The 21,376-nt window shown below is 42.9% G+C and overlaps 1 protein-coding gene across 3 annotated transcripts in view; it reads right to left on the bottom strand.

The window, feature by feature from the left end:
• The window catches only part of gas7b (growth arrest-specific 7b), a 418,502-nt gene that overhangs the window by 320,762 nt on the left and 76,364 nt on the right, over nt 1–21,376 (bottom strand). The window lies entirely within an intron of this gene.

The raw sequence follows: 21,376 nt of genomic DNA, 5'->3' as shown, positions 1-21,376 counted from the left end.
AGACAGGAGAAAAGAAAAAAAAAAGTAAAATTTGAAAATGTTTAAATCTCTAAGAAGAATTTAAAACACACAGGAATCAGGCTGAACAGGTTAAATTGTTTCCTTTCTGGGCTGGAGACATTGATTGACATTGCGTTAACAATTATGACATCATTAGAAAGGATACTTATGTTCTTCATCGCCAGCCCCAACCTTCTGCAGTGAATAGTGTGCAAATCCAACAAGTTCTTAAAAATAAGGCGGAGGTCAAGGGCAAGATGCTGTTTGCGAGAAGCAAACCGAGGAGTGGGGTAAATTGACCAGCAATTTTTGAAGATTTCCAACCAACAGCATATCTACTAACCCCCGAATTTGCTGGTTGGTTTATGTATTTAATGTTGTCATGCATTGTTAATAAACCATTATTTTTCCAACAAGATTCAGCTCATTATTAAAAAATGTAAGTGATCCATCAGAAATTCATATTTTAAATTTTTTTAAATTAACCTAATAGTACATTGAATCATCTTAAATTATTCCCTAGTCTCATTACTGCCCGTGTTCTTCCTGATGTGATGGTTCTGATGATTCCATGGGCAGGATTTTTCTCTCTTTGGGGGGGGCGCACGCCTGACCTGAACGGGCATAAAATGATGCACAATGACATCGGGCAAGCGTCCCGACGTCATCGCACACCCACACTATATTTCAGTCGGCGGGCGCACATGGGAGTCAGCAGTGCACCCGCCGACAATTATGCAGCCAATTAAGGCCCTTAATCAATTAATTAAGCAGAATTTTTCACTGCACGTCCAATTGTTCGGTTGGCGGGTGGGCAGAAAGGCCAAGCGACTTTTACATTTTTGGTGAAACCTCATCCACAGGCGGTATGAGGTTTCAACCAGTGATTTTTTCTAAAAAACTTTTTACGCTCCTATTTAACATGGAGTGTTTGCAGAGTCACATGAGGGGACATGTTTTCATGATTTTAAATATCTTTATTTTTATGATTAAAAATCTTCAGCTTCTTGAGGCTGTGCCTCAGGGAGCTTGTACTGCGTGCACCCATGTGCATGCACGAACTTCAGCAGTGAAGAGCAGTACTTCTTCAAGTGAAAACTACTACTTGCTGAATGGTCAACTGAAGGTGAATTGGGTTAGGAAAATACAAAGGAATACGGGATGAGGAGGAGACCATTCTGCCCCTTGAGCCTGTTCTGCCATTCAATCAGATAACGGCTGATCTCTATCTTAACTCCATCTACTTGACTTACTTCCACATTACTTAATACCCTTTCCTACAAAAGGTCATCAATTCAGCTTTGAAGTTTCCAAATGACCTGGCCCAAATATATTCTTTGGGGAGAGAGTTTGAGAGACTTCCACCGCCTTTTGTCTGAAGACATGCTTCCTGACATTGCCGCTGTTGTTCACTTTTATTTATGCTTTTTGTGAGTGGAGCAATTTGTTATCGGGTTGTGAGTTTGCCTAACTGCCTGAGCAATAATCTGTCAGCTCAATGAGTTTAGAAACCTTCTAACTAACTAAATTTCATAAGTTTCCCGCTTTCTTACCTGATCCACAATCTAACCTGGATCTGTTTCAGTGACATGGGGCAGAATTTTGCCCTCGTCAGGGAGCCGGGCCCGAGAGCGGTCGTGAAGCCAACTGCCGCCCATGATTTCACGCTGGCTGGCCAACTGTACTGCGTGCCTCTCTCCGACAGGAGCTCTGAAGAAGGGTCATACAGACCCGAAACATCAACTCTGTTTCTCTCTCCACAGATGCTGTCAGACCTGGTGAGTTTTTCCGGCATTTTCTGAGTTTGGTATAGCTTTCACTTATCTATTTCAATTCACCCTCTATGGGAAGGCCTACAAGGGGATGTGCTTCTCGGTGTCCTTTACTCCCAACAGATGGAATCTTGTGGAGACAGCGGGGGTCTCGGCCATCAACTGGAGAGCAGGCAAGAATCCCACATTGCCTCTCTCGGGGAAAGACCGCCAAATCTTGTTCCACTCAGGCTCTTGGTAGCCAGCTGCAGGCCATGCCCCGGGATCAAGACTTGTGGTGCGGAGGTCCTGATCTGCCAAGAGCTGCTGGACAATTAGAGGCCAGCAACTCTTCTATACTCAGCAGTGTCACCGAGGATGCGGTGGCTGCTGCCACTACTACCCCCACCTGAGGCCTTGAATCGAAGAGGGACTCATGCCACAGGCGAATGATGGCGGGAAGGGGGTTCACAGGAAGGGGTCAGCAGGGTGGGGACCGCCAGCAAGGGCAAGTGAGTGGCGTTCAGAGAGTCCACCCTTCCCAATGCTGGGCCCCTCGAGTCCAGACACTGAGTGCCTTTGAATGAGGAGCTCCCCTGTGAGCCCATAAGCAAACACTCCAAAGTTTGCTTGTTGTGCTCACTGCATAGTGAGCCCCTGCCTGCTACTGGGTTAAAACCAACAGTGGTGGGATGAGGCCCTTAGATGGGCATTAATTGCCCATGTAAGGGCTTTAATTGGCTGTGGGGTGGGAATGCCTTCCCTCCCTGTACTGAATTGGGCGGAGGTGGGAAAGTGGCAGGGTACCCACCTACCACCCTCCCCTGATTAAATGCCCGGCCTGCCACCAAAATCGCCAAGGGGGGGGCACAAGGTTCCTGTTTGCCAACAAAAGCCCAAGCTCAAGGCTTGCCCACCGATCTTCCCTGTGAAAAAGTGAGTCCCCCCTTACCTATCCAATTTAGTTAGAGATAAGCATGGCAGCTGCTCCCTGTAACTGCGCAGCAGGAGATGAAGGACTTATTAAAAACCACTTCCTGGTTATTTTTCTCCAATGGACCCTTGGCAAAATTGGAACCAAAAGAGCAATTAATTCCGACACGACGAAAATCAGTCATGATATCAAGCAATAGCCTAGCCCTGGCTAGCCAAAACTGAACACAGCTCCCTTATCTCTGAGCTCCAAGATAGTAAAAGAAACAAAAACAATTAATCTGGAACTCCAGTGAATTTTCAGACATTGGAATTTCCAGTTAGAGGGAGAAGAAATTTTAAAACAAAAGGGTAACATTTCAACATACCCATACCCAAACTGTTTCAGCTTCTTAAAATATACCATGCCACAATCTGTATTGCAAATCATGATTAAACACTACAGGGAGCCGGTTAGCTCAGCTGGCTGGACAGCTACCATGTGGATCAGATGAATGTCAACAGCACGGGATCTGATCCCTGTTCCAGCTGAGGTAAACTCAGGGCCTGCCCCCTTGGTAAGAAATCACAGCACTTCGCTGTGGTTTGGAGAATAATCACCAAGGGCCAGTCTTCAAGCAGAGAACTGAAGAAGAGGCTGTATTGTACATCCATACAAACAACAGTAAAAATTGGTATTTTAAGCTTTGTTGCTGCTTCTTGATCTCATAAAATGCCAGGATAAGCGTGTTTTTAAATGAACTGAGACACAGACAGCAGGTGGAAGGAAACGGATTAGGAAAAGGCACTGGTCACCAAGGGGTCATCCTATTTTTTGTTTATAATGTAAAACCAGTGATACTGAGTTAGCCATCCCATTATATATCTCTCCTGCTTTTCACTTGCATTGACTAACAAGGAGATGGTCTATTAGGTCACCCATTCTACACTGACCTCAGAAGTCAAAATGATCCTCCAAGCCTCCCACAAAAGAGAAACGGACAGAATATAGCCAAGTAGGAACACCAATTTGTTTAATGTTTTCAACACATAGCACCACAGCACACTAAAATTCAAGATTGATCTCACAACTCTTATAACCAAGCTCTCCAATTTCAAACATCACATTGGGGAAGGCACCAGAGATTAGATGCTTCTTGTCAGAGGGATTAGGATTGCACTGGTGAAAGCATAGGAGGGAGATACTGGGAGAACTGGGAAGGAACCAAGAGAGGGGAGAAAATAAAGACACCACAATTCAAAAAGGAAATCCTGTTGTAGACTACAGCTGAAATTTATCTGAATAATATGATTAGGCCCAAGTACGCTCAAAGTATTATTGCACAGATAATTTTCAGTTGAAAGAGTGCCTATATTATGTTGTATGTACGCCAGCCCTAATATTTTGTTTGCATGGCCAAGATTTAGGACAAAAGACACAACAAACTAAACATTCAGTTCCATGAATGCAGATGTGGCTCTGCAGCAAGGCCACTGGTACTATTTAATACCACGTGTGCAGCTGTAATCTTTTCTTAAACCGAGTCTCATTTTTAAAATGTTTTTCTTTCCCCTTCCAATCGCTCTTCCCTCAAATGAACTGTTCTACAGAAATTAGTAAGAGTGGCCGCACAAAAGTGGTTATATAAAGTCTAACCTTGTTCTGACCCAGACAGTCAAAGTTTAAGGTGGCTTGTATATTCAGATATTTCTTGCAGATTGCTTGAATTATGAAAACAAATCTCTGCGGTCTAAATATTGGATGACATCATATTAGGATCCAACAATTCACAAACATTGGGAAATGTACAACCCACAGCCACAGTTTTATTTTGAACAATAACATTTTTCAAAGGAGAGAAATGCATTTAAATTGCTTTGAAAAGCAGCAAAGACCTTAAAAACTCCAGGTCAGTGACCTTCCTTTGTTTACCTGGCTGCCAGCTTTGAGCTGCTGTTTCTGGCAAAGCAGCAAAGTAAATGAAGCATATTTACTTTGCAGAATTTTATCCAAACTCTAAACTCTGCCTGGCAAATGTTAACATTTAATGCCCCCCAGCATACAAAATAACACAACAGAGAAAGAAAAGTCATACGGATTCAAAGCATTGACTCTGTTTCTCTCTCCACAGATGCTACTAGACCTGCTGAGTTTTTCCAGCATTTTCTGTTTTTGTTTTAGAGAAAGAACGAACTTGCATTTGCATAGCACCTCTCTCAACCTCAGGATGTCCCAAAGCACTTTACAGTCAATTAAGTACTTTTGAAGTGTATTCAATGTGGCAATGTAGGAAATGCAGAGGTCAATTTGTGCACAGCAAGGTTCCACAAAAGCAATTTGATAATTCTTCTGTTTTAAAGATATTGGTTGAGGGATAAATATTGACATGGACACAAGGGAAAACTGCCCTAGTGTTCTTCCAAGGAATATTTTACATCCACCTGAGAGGGCAGAAGGGGCCTCAGTTTAATGTCTGATTGAAAAGGCAGCACCCTGGACAACATAGTACTACCTCAGCTCTGCAATGGGGTATCAACCTGGATTTTGTGCTCTCAAGAACTTGGAGTGGGATTTGAACCTCTAACTTAGAGACAAAAGTGCCACAGGGAGCCAGCTTATCAATGCAGGCAGAGAAAGACTGCACATCCAATTTACGGCCAAGATAATTTTATGTCCACTTTGGTGGGAAAAGTGAAAAAGCAGAATATTTTTTGAATAGTTAGAGACTGGGAAACGTGTGCATTCAGCCTGGGTTCCCTTGTACATGAATCACAGAAAGTTAACATGCAGATGCAGCATGTAATGAGGAAAGCAAATGGAACATTAGCAAATGTTTTGTTACCAAGGGATTAGAGTATAAGAGTAAAGAAGTCTTTCTACAATTATACAAGTCATTGGTGAAGAAACACCTGGAGCACTGTGTACACTTTCGGTCTCCTTATCTAAGGAAGGACACATTTGACGTAGAGGGAGTGTAACGATGGTTCACTAGACTGCTTCCTGGGATGAGGGGATTTTCCCCTGGAGAGAGATTGTGTAAACTAGGCCTATATTCTCTGGAGTTTAGAGTAACGAGATCTCATTGAAACATATAAAATTCTTAAGGGGCTCGAAAGGGCAAAAATGTTTCCCCTGGCTGGGGAACCTGGAACACAGAGTCACAGACTCAGAATAAGGGGTTGGCCATCAAGAACTAGAGAGGAGGAGAAATTTCTTCACTCAAAGGGTTGTGAGCCTTTGTGATTCTCGACCCCAGAGTGGTGTGGATGCTCAGTCATTGAGTATATTCAAGGTAGAGGTCAAAAAACATTTGGGTACTAATGGAATTAGGGGATATGGGGATAGTACGAGAATGTGTAGTTGAGGTAGAAGATCAACCATGATCTTGCTGAATGACAGAGCAGGCTCAAAGTGCCAAATGACTTACTCCAACTCCTATTTATGTTCTTATGTACTAGGGAAATACACATATGCGGTGCACAGGCCTCTAGGCCCAAATCCCCAGGACACTTTCCAGTCATGCAAAACTCTACATGTGGACTGCTATATCATTAAAAAATGCATTTTTAAATTTCAAAAACCAAAAATATGATTGTAGTGTTTGCTTTAAATTCTTTTTCATTGCTTTGATGTGAAATTATTTAGAAGATCAGGGTCAACAAGGATGTTGTCAGAATTTGCTGTATGCAATTCATATTTCAAAATGCACATTTTAAACAAGCTTTAAAGACTTTTTAAAAATCAGATGATGAAAGAATGTCTGCAGCAACCAAAACTTTCAAACAGTTTATTAGAATCAGTTGAAACTGGACATTTTTTAAACTTAGAATATATTATCTTACAACTGGAGAAAACAAAAAAGAGGATAATAAGGCTGGTTCAGTGCACTAATAATGAAAATTCACTCATTCTCATCAGCCCAAACTCTAGAATCTTCTGACTTATTCCCTCACAACCAATCCTGATCTCTTCAACTCTAAGGCTTTCTGAGATGTTCACATACTTAGCTCTGTAGACTACAGTATCTGGTGATGCTTCTCCTCACTATTGCTCCATGACTCCAACTTCTGCCAATACGTTCTGGCACATTTGAGGCTGACTTTGCCTCTTTGCACTATCTGGACACATTTCTTTGTGTTGGGGTGGGAGAGAAGGTCACTAAACATACACCCCGTCACAAGAGAGAACCCGCCAGTGCTAACAATGGAACATTCCCGTGGTGCTGCAGCTAAAGGGCCGCTGCAGCATCAGTAGAGGTGGCTGAGAATTTAAAGGGACAGAAGAGCCCTGAAGAAAACAAGGGGAGCCTTTGCCAAGCCTGAGGCCTAAAGATGTAAGGCCTTTGAGACAAAATGGAAGGTGGAGGAGGCCATTATCTGGCCCATCTTTCTCAATTTGAGCACATCATTAATTCCTTAACATAAATGATGTGTCACAAGTGCCTCCAAAGGCACCAAAATGCTTCCAGAGACACAGTGTTGACTTCTGCCAGCTGCTCTTGCAATGGATTCAGCAGTTTGATTCTCGTCACCAATAGACTGAGATCTCAGAAATAAGGCAAGTTTGTCATTCTTGTCAGATGCAGTCCTCTCCACCTCAGCATTCTTGTACAGATTTATAAAAGGGTGCATGATGGGAGATTCTCATCTATGGTGTGGAACACTCAAATAACATTCTTTGCTTTTTTTTCCCAAAAGCTTACATAACGTCTGCATATTTTGTGCACTATGATTGCACAGTTCTCGAGAAGCTATTGATGTGGATATGTATGCAGTGATATGAAATGTGTGTTTTAAAGATGAGGCAGCCTTGCTGTCTGGGACTTGACAACAAAGGTATTTACTTGAAGATGGCTAGGGTCATTTTAATCTGATCTGTGCAGCAGGAAACTGATATGATTTGGCTACCCATTTTACATCCAGCTTAACTTTATTTTCCATTGATTTGCTGGTGCATCTAAGTTTCCTTTCTTTATTACAGTTGGTAATAATCATCTGAAACAATGACAGAAGTGAAAAATTATCCTAACTAACGAGTCCAGATCATGTACACACCTGAACTCAGAAGCAAAGAAGGGCCAGTTGCCCTACTTTACATGACATGGATTAGTTTATCATTTCACAACCTGCTAGGCTATTAGCATTCTTCTGTTTTTCTAACTTTTTCTCTTACTACTCCTCCCCCACTGATGTTGCTAGCTGGTAGCTCCCTTGCCTCTGAGGCAGAAGGTTGTGAGTTCCAAGAACCATCCAGAGTGTTGAGTTTATAATCCTAAATGACACTTTAGTGAAGTGCTGCACTGTTGGAGTTTATGTCTCTCAGGCAAAATGTCTGCCCTCTCAGGTAGATGTAAAAGATCCTATGGCATTACTTCAAAGAAAGCTTTTGCCAGTATTTCAACCAGCATTACCGGAAAAGTGAATTATCTGGTCATGATTAGATTGCTGTTTGTGGGACCTTCCTGTGCTCAAATTTTATTGACTGTAAAGTGCTTTGTGGCGTCTTAAGGTTGTAAAAAATGCCATATAAATGCAAGTCATTCTTTTCTTTCTTCATATTTGAGGCCAATTCCATGTCGCCAGATGTTGATTGACAGCAGAAATCTTGGGTGTTTTCCTACTCTGAAATCCAGGAATGCCGAGGTAAATTGGAGCACCCTAAAAGCTACTCTAGCTGAGACCAATTAACTCAGTACCAGTCGTGGGTTGACCTGGGGCTATCCTGATCTGTACACCATTCAGCCACCGAGCAGCCCTAATCCGGTTATTAGGGAGGTCTTGTGGCACAGGGGGTTGCATCCATACCTCTGAACTAGAAGTTCCAGGTTCGGGTACTTGATGGCCGAAAGAAGGTGCGTTCATAATGCAGCCAAACAGGTCGAATAGCAACCTACAAATCCTTCCAACACACACCAATGGCAGGCAGTAAGAGCGGGAGATTCCTGCTCAGCCATGTGATGGAAGGAAAGTTGGAGATTCTGCCATCACCATCAATAGCTCCAGACTATAACATGCATGTAAAAGCGCATGTTGCCAGTTGGCCTCCTTGAGTGAGCTGTGATACACCACCACCAATCCGGTTGCTAATAAGAACTTAAAGCTTTCTGTAACAGTCAAAGTCAAGTTTAGCAAACGAAAAACATAACAATAAAGGGGGAAAACCACAAGGCATCAACAATTGTCAAATAGTGACAACTGCCACAAGTACAGAACATAAATGGAGTAGCATTACAAGCACGAGAAGTGAACCCTGAGGAAAGGGTTTAAACTCATTCCAAAACAAGCACAATTCATGGGTCTCTCTGTGCTAAGATCACATGAAGACTGGAATACCAAATAGACGGAGAAGTGATGATTCTGGCTAAGATCAACCCTCAAGTGCCTTTCTGGTTATGAATAATCAGCAAAGATCATATTTGATTAAAAATCCCCAGGCAGGATATTAAGCAGTGATCTGCAGAACCTACATTCAACAAACTCCAAAGTCCTTTAATCCAATCTATATATCAATGAAACAGATTAATCTTAAAGCTGAGACAAGACTGATAATAAACTAGAATCAGAGTTTTTTTTAAAGTCACCAAGAAAACAATGGGGGCCTATTTTGGACAAAAATGGAGAGCTAATAAGATTAAGCTGTTTGAAAGTCTGGAATTAGCGCACAGATTTGGTTCTAATTGCCAACTATATAATTTGAACTTGCCAGGAGGAGCTAAAATAGAAATCTGCAGGTTTAGCACTCAAGATATCATTTTAAAGGAGCAGTATATGTGGGCTGAACTCTTACACTGCCTTTAAAGGTGTGGAGTGCTCTGGCTGGTACACAGCAGGATGACACAGGGGACTGATGGATATGTGTTTTTCAGTCCATTGTGGAGTTTCGCTTGGAGCTGGTGTACTTGGTTGATGCCTTTGTCCCTTCCGACACAGCGTGCTTGGCCAGTTCCCCGGGCAGCAGCAGGCGCACGGCGGTCTGGATCTCCTGGGAGCTGATGGTGCTGCGCTTGTTGTAATGGGCCAGGCGGGAAGCCTCACCTGCCATGCGCTCGAAAATATCGCTCACGGACGAGGTCATGATGCTCATGGCCTTGGAGGAGATCGGGACGAACCTGCTTCAGCACTTTGTAAATGTAGATGGAGCAACTCTCCTTCCTCGATCTTCACCACTTCTTGCCGCCCTTTGCTGAGGGTTTCTTTAAGGCTTTCTCGTCTCCCTTCTTGGGAGCTGGTTTCTTCTCATCAACCGTCTTCAATTTCAGACACAGATGCACAGATTTGCAGATGTGGTACAGAAAGTCCTGGTAGAGGTCCACAGGAGCAGTAATGTCCTACACTTGTAGGGGAGAAGGGCACAAAACTCACCATCCTGTCCCTCTCTCCTGAAGCAGCTGGTGCTACTCTGTCTGGCCTCATCCCTCTCATTTCTTGTCCAGACCAAGAGGGACTCCTAGAAAGATGTCCACAACCAAGAACTCCCTTTCTCCTGGTGACTCCGACAAGGCATCCAATAAGGTAGAGTAGGCACTGTTTTAAAGTGAAGCCTTGAGAGTATTTCCAAAATAAATGTTTCTTGAGCCTTGGTGAAGTCTTGACAAAGCATCCTAGAAAGTCAGCTGATGTGTTTCCGAGTTCCTCTTCACAGCTCCAGCAACAAGTTAACATGAAATGTTGAGTAAATTTCTATCACCAGTGCTTGAAGCTGATAACGATGCCATGTTTACTCCCAAACAGCTGGTTGCTGTTCAGAGTGGGCATTAGTTGATATGTTGATCACTAAAATGCCATGAAGCCTCTTTAACAAGCACTAGCCGGAATTTTAAATGGCAATCAGTTTCTTAGTGATCCTCCAGGATGTTCCTAATACAAGCTTCAACTTCTTTACCAAGATGGTATTTTGTGCTAAACCAGCACTAGCACTTCAGCTTAAGACCTCATCTGACCACCCCTTTATCACCCAAAGTATTCAGGGAATATCTCCCGTATTATTTTCTCATACACCCTGATACAACAGGAATAGCTGTGATACCCGCCTTCATTCACCATCTAGACCTCCAAATGGAGAATGACCACTTGGGTAAGGGACCAAGGGAACTGGTACCTGAAAAAATATGCTGCAGTACAAACCATCTCCATGGCATTAGGAGTCCATTAAATTAATCATCAGAGCCTTAATCATCCCCTTGGCAATTGTTCCAACATTGCTTAAACTCCTTTATCAAATTCATGGCTTGTGCAAAAGGCAGGGAAACCAAAGGTTACAGCTCAAGACCCCAACGTGACCACCTCATAGTGCCTAAAGTATCTGGGGAAACTAGCCCCCTGTGCATTTGAACAGCTATTAAATTACAATGAGCCTGCCCAAAGAGCTCTGTTGCATGTTTTATAATAAGTATCAGATTCATATGTGCCTACACAAGTCACACAGCTACATTCCTGAACATTTTCATCAGGCTTCCCATAGATTTTAATGAATACAATGGACACAGTAAAGGGAAAGCTTTGCTGGAAGCTCAAAATAAATCCAGAATACCATATAAAAAATAAATTTTTATGTACATTATATGTAGGCACTGTATTGATACATGCACACATTCCGCATAGTTAATGGCCCATAATCCCAGTAGGAGCACTCCACATTCTAAGTTGAGAAGCCAAAAGTCTGAACTGTGAGTAGTTCTTGATATGTGGCCACTTTTGAGTTGTAATAAAATTATGTTATAGCAAGAGCGAGCTCTAGGTTGACTGGATCTGTCAGCTCTCATTTTCACCAGAAAAGATGCACATCACTGAAAACATTTCAATCCTCTTTTTTCCTTACAGAGGAAACAGGGAATAATTGAAAAGATCTCCAACATCAAGAGCTTTAAAACATGAGTTATGGGTTCAAAACAATGATTTATATTCAAATACATAATATATAAATTCCATGCTGCTTCAAATATGAGAACAAAATAAAACTAGGGTTGCCTCCATTCCTTGTTACTATGAATTAGATCCTGCTGGATTGTGAGTGGACTCAGGTGACTGGATGCCTGGTGAAAATAGGATTGGCCTCAACAGCGATGCCCTCTGTGGTTCAATAGCTTTCCAACACACACTGCCAATTCTGCCACATGATGAATGGCGTGGGACTGGAGAGCTCAAGGAATTCTTGAAAGCATAGCCCAGTGTGCATCAGTGCCTGTAGGTGAGCAGGATAGAATGCAGTCTGTATTAAACAAAATGTACCGGCGGAATATCAGACCTGTGAAGAAGAGATACATTGGTATCTCAGCTCCCCACACTTAATTGGAAGAACTACCTCTTCACTCCCTAGTAATTAGCTCTCTACATGGTTGTCACCCAGCAGTCTGTCAAAGTACTAATCGCAACATCTTTTGCACACTGTTAAGTGTCAAAAGACCACAGAAGGAAGAACAAAGGCAACAAACAGGATTTTCGCTGTCCTTTCATACTCTGAAGGTCTCCTGTGGATAATTTGATAGTGGCACATTGGAGTGGGTGTATTTACCATCCAAGAAATCTCACCAACAGTGTTTGTTTGCAAAAAGTCCTGACTACTTTTGGAAGTGATTCTGCATTTCAGGATTGCAAAAGCCCCGTCTCCTTTCTCTGGCTGGATTGTTTAGTATCAGTCACCAAGTAACTGGAACGTATAGCATCACGAGATGCTTTTATATTTGATGGTTCAGGACACAGGAGAATGACATTGATGCAGCAGCTCCAAGTCTTTAAACAACTAAAAGCAGCTGCCTTATCTTTATCGCCAAATTGCTGATTCGCACTTTCATGGCTCTGCAATTTTGTCACCAGATTAGGAAATTTGTTAAGGATTTGTCATGAACTTGGGGAAACAGGCACATTGATGTTGCTACGCTGTGAGAACTGCACAAGTTTGCATACTCTACAAAACTAGTGCCCCAAATTTAAGCCACTGATGGGCACAGGGTGCTCAGTGGGTTAAAATGGCAGCAACCTGGGTCTCACCACATCCACGCTCAGTTTGTGTTATTCAAAATTTTAATTTTTGTAGGTTTCCTTGAAGACCAACAGGAGCTGGTTTTTCTCTTCTGGGCCCCACAAGGGAACACCTGGCATCTTCTGCCTTGAGATTCTGGCCTCTTAAGCATCCCAATTGGTGGCCAATCTCAAACACTATGCTTTAAAATTCTATCCCTACACCACACTGCCTCTCTTCTTCACTTTCCTCCATTCAGACACTCCTTAAAACCTATCTTATGACAAAGCTTTTGGTCATCTGCCTTCATATCTCCTTATGTGCTTGGTGTCATGCTTTGTTGTATATTGCCTCTGTGAAGTGCTGTGGGATGTTTCATTAGGTTAAAGGTGCTATAGTAAATCCAAGATGTAGTTGTTGTTGAAAATCATGGCTTATGGATCTGGCATCAGGTTAAGACCAACAGTTGTAAAGTAAATGTGAAGAGTTGATCCCTTGCCCTTGCAATCACATCTTTGGGCAAAGGCAAACTGGCCAGCAGCTGATTGAAAGGTAATGTGGGGAACATCAGAGGACAAAAGGCACAAAAAAAATGTTACTTTAGGATTTCCCCCTGGTGTTCAGAGCCCACACACCTGAAGCCAGTGGCACCAATGGCAATGTGAAAGCTGTTTGTGCTGACCTTTAATCCTGGCTGGTAGTCCTGACTCCAATGGTGAGATTGCAGCTACCCACTTTACATTATAAACTCTCAGTGGGGTACCTCTGCAGTGTTTTTGATGTACAACATGGGGCTTTTTCCTCACCCAGTCTTTGATGCTTTCCCTGCAAGGTGTCCGTGTAGGTCTCACCATAATTATTTGCAACACACATTACAAAATCAACACTCTTCATTGTGGAGGTTACAGCAGTTATTAATTTAACACTGAACCTCTTGGGAGTTTATGCTGTAACATTGATTCAGCCAGACCCTAAGTGAATCACCCCCACAGTTAGGCCTTCTGGTGGGTTTGATCCAGCACAGAATTTAGAATTTGCACTATTCTTTTTTTTAAAAAACTGGATACTTGGTCCATGCAGATTTGTAAACGAGCTAGATTTCACTGTACAAAGGCAATGCGGTATGCAGCACTCTGACAACAGTGTGTTATACAACTCTCTCACAGGACATTCCGTAAGAGAATGTTTGCTGTTACACACACCAACAGCCAAACTTGATTAAGAAAAGTATAGTCAGCAGAACACCAAAGCATTAAGTAAAAATAGAACATGCAACTGTTATATTTAAATGCCTCTCAAGTACCACATCCTCTGAATGGTCCACAAGGGGCCTGATCTCAATGTGGATTGAATCATTTCATAAAATTAGAGTTCTTGTGATACCGAACATGCGGTGTGTTACAGATCGCTCGTGGAGTCCGAGTTGCTCTGGAAACATGCACTTTCACCTGCTCTAACCAATGCACCTTCCTAGGTCATCAAATCCTGGGGTGGGATTTAAACCCAGAGCTTCTGACTCAGAGCCAAGAACGCCAACCACTGCGCTGCAAGACTTCTGATCCAGAGTGTACATCAATTTTACTTCCTTGCCCCAGCCCAAATTTCTAGAAGTTCCTGGTCAGCCATGTGATGGAAAAAAAGTCGGAGCCTCTCCCATCACTATTCATAGCTCCAGGCTACAACATGCATGTAAAAGTGTAGGCTGCCACGGGAATGTGAACTCCACAAGTGATCCTTGCCCCTGCTCAAATATCCCCTCTTTCTTTAGTAAAGGCATTGACTCTTGCTAAGGTACAGATCCATACACCTCATGTACAGATCCACGTACCTTACCAAAGTGTTCATTGTTAACCTAGACAGTGAATATCTATAGGTAATTCAGGGGTATCACAGCTGATCCTGTTATCACCTAAACAAAAATACAATTAGCTGGAAAAACTCAGCAGGTCTGACAGCATCTGCGGAGAGGAACACAGTTGACCTTTCGAGTCACTTATCGCCTCGCTGACATCCACCCTTCTCAGCAGAAGTCACTGAATGACCATCATGAAGAGGAGTGATGATTTTCTCTTCCCTCACTGGGGCTTATTACAACATTCCTACTGCTGTCTTAGCTGGGATCAGCACAGACAAGAAGTCAAAGCTGGGACTTCTTTGTCCATAGGATTTAGTACTTAGCCAGGGGCTGCTTCTCATCAACAAAGCCATTAGGGAACAGATCTCCTTTTAAATAATATTAACACTAATTAGCCATTGCAGAAACAGAGGCAGAACTTGATACCTTACACAACCCCTCACACACAACTCCTTGACACACAGACACACACCCCATCATGTACACTTCACACACACACACACACACACACACACCCTGGATGCAACTTGTTGCATCACATACATGTTTATTCGGAATGCACGGGATCACATGTTACTTACATGCATTTTCTCTATATATTAACCATCTGTAAGCATATGGTTAATAAATTAATACATTACAAGGTGTAACGGTAATATTTGCCCTCTCCCTCATTTATTTTAAATGGTGATATTTTATAAAAAATGTTTCTATGCTTTTAGTGAGTATTTTTTGGTGAGGTTCAAAACTGTGCAGTAGAATCTGAAAACAGGCGGCCTTGTTTACAATCATTTCTCAGGGTTTTCACTGAAATAGCCTGCGTACCAGGTACAAACAGTGACTAAATCCACTCGAGCCGGTTGTGCAAAGGCCACAAAGAATGACTGGCATGCCCATTCCAATTTCGAAATCATAAGTGGAAGGGGAATTCCTCAGTTTGCATTCATGTCAGTTTACTGCTACAGAAATTGCAGCCTGGGGCAAAAGGCAGATAACGACTCTGTCAGTCAGTTGTTCTTGCTGATAGGAATCTCCTGAGATACAAGAAGTCCACACACGAAAAAACACTTGGGGCTGAAATCTCTGGTCGGCGAGTGGGGGGGCGGGGCCCGCTTGCCGTCGCGTAAAATGACACGTGGTGACGTCAGGCGGGCGTCCCGACATCACCGCGCGTCATTTAGATTTTCAGTTCGGCGGACACACAGCCAGGTCGGCTACGTGCCCGCCGAACTGTCAAAGGCCTATTAAGGCCTGTTAAAAACTAATTTAAACAATTATATGAGCTGCCCATCCAACCTTAAGGTTGGCGGGCAGGCGAAGAGCCAAGGCGGCCTTTGCATTTTTTATGGAGCCTCATCCATGGACGGGATGAGGTTTCATGAAGTGTTTAAAAATTCAATAAAATTTTTTTTATAAAATCATTTATATGTCCCAGCTCACGTGACACTGTCACATGAGGAGACATGTTTTAAAAGTTTTCAAATACTTTATTTAGAAATTTTAAACTTAAACAAATCTCCCTGAGGCACGTCTGTGCTCTTTCGCGTGCATATGGACTCGAAATGTTAAATTATGTCTTTCTCTCCACAGATGCTGTCAGACCTGCTGAGTTTTTCCAGCAATTTTTGTTTTTGTGTGTGAGCAAGTCTAACTTTTCTTTTACATTGTACAAGTTACACAATGCTCCATAAGTACCTTACTATCAGCTATAGGGTGCCCTTAGCTAGCCATTAACTCACTGTCATTGTACAAGTCATTTAAATTAATAGGGGCATTGCTGTCTTAAGAGGGAAGTATTCTTTTGAAGATGAGGTGATAAGTAGTAATTGATGGAGTGATTTGGGGGTTGAATTCCAGAATGCAAGATGTAATACCTTGAGGCCATGTCACTGAATTTGTAGGGACCAGTTAAGGGATGGAAAATGCAGCTGGAACATAATGCAAGAGGAAGTTACCAAATTGGGATGGAATGAAGCCAAAGCCTCAGAGGGTTAGGTTAAAAAAAAGGTGAAGATTTTGAAATCTTTGTGCTGCAGATGGGGAGCCAGTGTAGGCCAGCAATGTGTGGGTGGACGGGTTAGGATGACTTAAAAACTTCAACCTTGACAAAGGAAATTGAAAGGCCTCAGTTGAAAGTTGGGCATTTATACTGACCTTAAAATAATGTCCTGCTTTGGAAGTGTGACTTTTGTATACTGTTTTCTCTCTCAAGCATTTCCATTGGGTGCCATAGACTTGAAATGTAAAATAAAAGACCTGCTCGCTCTGCCACACAAACACGCGGGATTGGTCTTCTTTCATTCATTTTGTTGAAACAGGAGATCTCATTCAATCGCTGAGTAATGCACCCACGATTTCATGGACAGTGATACCATCTGTTTCTTAAATGTTGGATCATTTACACAACAGAGTACAGCTAATGACAAGAGAACCACAAGTCTATAGCTGGCTGCACTCCTGTTGTATTTTTGTTAAAATGCGGTGCATTGGGTCACCCGGCAAATAGCAAGAGACTTGAATGGCGTATTTCCAACGTGCCACACTCCCTGTCTCAAGAAGAAACCCTAAAGCTGATGAAAGGGTTTCAAAGTTACAGGGAATATTAATGACAATGAGCAGCCATTCCAGCTAAAGTCACTAGAGTTCAAAACTTACCACCACGCTAAAGGTACATCACACTGAACTTTCCCACAATCAAAAACTGCCTCAAGCAGTTGTGTTGGGTGCCATGAATAAGATATGTGCACTGGTAGATTCATAAAGAAAATTCAAAAGCAAAAAGTTACAACAGCCTTCAAAATTAACTGTTCAATGCAGAAAGTTTCAGCTTAGTTCTCCTCTCAACCTCTCCTCAAACTACAATACTAAGGAGCTCTTTTCCTTTCCAAGGTCTTTCTTCTCTCCTTCAAATTCACAAGTTATTTTGTTACATCTTTTAAAGTCTCTCAGGCTCAGCATGAGACAATGGGTAAGCGATTTGTTCCAGACCTTTGCGATGTGGGTTTTGAATATACTGTAAAAATGACTTGATTTAGGGCGGAATCTTCCAGAGGCATCATGGGTCTCTCTTGCCGGCTGGGGAGCCAGCGTGAGACCTGCACTGCCGCTTTTTGGGAAGGCCCACCGAACCACAAGCCAATCAGGCAGCGGTGAGGCCACTGACAGGCCTTCCCCTGGAATCAAGACCCAGCTAGCGAGAGCCTCCGGCCAATCAGAAGCCGGCAGTTTTTGCATTCAGCAGTGCGACTGGGGAGACCATGGTTGCTGCGGGATGGAAACATGCTGGATCGCAGAGGGCCCAGGCTACAGGGAAATAATGGAGGGGGTTGGAAGCAATGGCGATGGGGTGGCTTCCAGCGCGCCCTCCCCCACCGCCAATCCCTGATGATCAATCCCTCGATCAGGGCCTTGGATTGAGGGCCCCGCCCCTGAGCAAGGTGACAAGCAGCTTGCGCAGGTTCACCTGTCGTGCACACAGCATGGCGACAGGCCCACTTGCAGCTGGGTTAATCTCAGGCCGAGGGACGAGGCCCCTAAGTGGTCATTAACTGGCCACTTAAGGGCCTCAGTTGGTGGCAGGGCAGGAAGGCCTATGTTGACCATGGGCCTTCCCGCCCAGAAATTAATCCTGGCGGAGGCAGAAAGGGGGTGGGGTTCAAGTACGCCATCGCCCTGCCTAAGTTAATACCCTTCTCACCTCGAAGCTCACTACCAGCGAGAGCATGAGATTCCACCCTTGGCCTTTGATCTATGCTCCTTCTGAAGAAGTGCAGGACTCCATCCAGCCCTGTGTCCCAGTAATCCGTGGTTCAGTGTGTTACTGTTTCAATGCATTGTGCCACCAAGTCTCAAGAGGCCCCTAAATCAGATGTATATGGCCATGGCAGAGCTGCACTGCTCTTCGCTAGTATTAAATTTTGCAAAAATAACCAGCCGATCACAAATTCTGACACATCTGGAACAAAAATAAACTGGCAGCCAAATCATGATGGGTTTTAAAGCAGGAAAACAATGCAATTCTAACAGGAAAAGTTCAGACCGTATCCTGCCCAGTGGGTACCTTTTTGCACGTGTACTTCACGTTGTGTTGTGTTACTTCTTCTTGTATAGTGGGTTCTTGGACTTCAACAAGCACAACCCACGAGGGAATGAAGGATTGAAGCTGTGCAAGCCTTGTGCTTTCAGTCAGTGACATAAGCAGCACCATGGGATGGAAACAATTGGTGGATAGCTCGCAGTGCTCCTCACAGCAAACACGTGTGGTAAAAACAAAATAAACCTTAATTAAAAAGGTTGTAAAAACTAGTTTATTTGCTTTCTTATTTTCATTGCGGGTCAACTGTCCTGCTCTTCATTTCTGGGGCACACACATCTGTTTTCATGCATTTAAACACTAATGTCGAAATCTTGGTCAAGTGGCACATAACTATAAAATGAACTGATTTATAATTTTTTTACATTTACAGCAGGACTCCACTTTTTCAACAAAAATCTTTAGGGCTGCACTGATCACACTTACTACAATTTTTACTCACTTTTCCAACCATTGACAATGATAATTTTGGTTGATTAGTTTATATCTAACTTTGGCAATTAACACAAGAGCTTTTTTTTGTCCGTATCTCTGGAAAATGAACTTGGGATTTAATTCCCGCTACGCACTTGGTGGTCCATCTAGACTTTGTTTGATAGTGTAAAAACGGTGATAGCGATTTGGCAGCCATTTTACATCTCTCCTGGTTTTTATTTCCATTGAAGTTACCCATTTTACACCACGGTGCTCATTCAAGATCTGTTCCTTTTAATACAGTAATGACAAAACCCTACGTCCATTGCTAAAATGCTATTAACCCATTTGAAACAAACCAGATAATGGGATTGATACTAATTCCTCTGATGGGCCGGAGGCTCGGATGTGGGGGGGATTAAAATAAAATATTGCAAAACACAGTGGGACACTTCATTATACGGCAGGTGGTGGAATTTGAATTCAATAAAATCTGGAATTAAAAAAAGGCTAATGATGATCATGAAACCATTGTTGATCGTCATAAAAACCCACCTGGTTCACTAATGTCCTTTAGGGAAGGAAATCCGCTGCCCTTACCTGGTCTGGCCTACATGTGACTCCAGACCTACAGCAATGTGGTTGACTCTGAAATGGCCCAGGAAACCGCTCAGTTTCTCAAGGGAAATTAGGGATGGGCAATAGATGCTGGCCTAGCCAGCGACGCGCCATGTCCCGTGAATGAATAAAACAAAAAGCTGAATGGAGACGGGGCCTGTCAACTCCAGAAGGTAAATGGTTTTTACAGTATGCCCTGTGAGCTAGGATGAGCAACAGTGCTCCTGCCCTTCAAGTAAACTTCTGCCAATTGTGGTCTCTCCTGGCTGCAAATGGCCACCTCTACCCTCCACCCAACACCAAGCACTGATCTTTCCTGATGGCTGGGGAACATCCCCAACAGTCCCTGCTGCCGCCTCCTACCACTGGCTTTCCTCAAGGGCAGTCGGCCATTTTGTCCATCCGACCAATTGTTACGTCAGAAACAGAATACCAAAATGACGATGAGGACCTGGCACTAAATTTGGCGGGATTTCCGGGTATCCCTCTCACAACTGCGCTCCCTCCCCACCTCCTGGTAAATAATGGCTCCAGTGGCTTTGTCAGAACGTTGCAAATAAAAACTAAACTTGAGTGTTTAAACTAATAAGCTAAAAGTAACACAGAGGAAACTAAGCCCTTAAAAAAAGTAGGACCTAAGACTATCTGACGATAAACTATGAAGTTCATTGTAAAAAGGTTTCAGGCTGTGGCGGAATAACTGATAATGAAGAATTATTCCATATTAACTCACACAACACATAGTAAACCAGTTCCCGGATGCCTTTCTAGAACCTGGTCTTAGACTTTGCAAGGTTTAGTCACAAGAGAGTTCACTCTGCTTTCAGGAAAGGAAGGGGAATTCATTTTCATTGCAACAAAAGAATACTGGAGAAATAAAATATAACCAACAAATAAAATTTAGTTAAAAGATGCTAGAATGGATGAATAGGCAATAATTTCACTTCTGAATATCCAATATTTTCCCTTTATTCCCCATCGAATGTTGTCTCCTGAAGCCTTTGACTACTTGTGGAATGATGTCATGGATGCTGGTAATCCCCTAATAATTCTTCATGTATTAAGTCTCGAGATTTGAATGCTAGCAACTTATTTAACTGCAGAGGCTGAGACAGATCCTCTTCCCATTCAGTGCCCACAAGCATACACATTGCAGTAAGATTCTTAGATAACGACCTGGACTGACATAGTTCTCCTTCCACATCAGAGTCCTGTGGTGAATTGTAGAAGCCGTTACTTCCACCCTAGCCAAAGTCAGTTAAAACAGAAGCTGAGTTGGAACCTATTGCACCATTCACCCACTAATCTGGCAGGAGAATGACCTAAGTACATCAGTAATAAATACGTAAATCAGAATCACAGAATTATTACAACGCAGAAGGTGGCCATTTGGCCCATCGTGTCTACACCAGCTCTCTGAATGAGCAATTCACTGAGTGCCATTCCCCCACCTTCACCCCCTAACCCTGCACATTCTTCGTTTTCAGGTAACGGTCTAATTCCCTTTTGAATGCTTCAATTCGACCTGCCTCCACCACACTCTCAGGCAGTGCATTCCAAGTCCTAACCACTTGCTGTGTCAAAAAGCTTCTCCTCATATCACTTTTGCTTCTTTTTCCAATTACTTTAAATCTGCGCCCTCATCCACAATCAAAAAATAAAGTAAATAGAAACTTCTCAAAGCTACTGTGAGAAATTTAGCAACCTTACATTATCCATGTGCTTCTCTGGGGTCAAAAAAATAAACTAAAATATTAATATTTAGCATTGTACTA

The sequence above is a fragment of the Cetorhinus maximus genome, chromosome 24 (genome assembly GCF_964194155.1).
Source record: "Cetorhinus maximus chromosome 24, sCetMax3.hap1.1, whole genome shotgun sequence".
Taxonomy (NCBI): Eukaryota; Metazoa; Chordata; class Chondrichthyes; order Lamniformes; family Cetorhinidae; genus Cetorhinus; species Cetorhinus maximus.
This window is presented reverse-complemented; position numbering and strand designations above follow the sequence as displayed.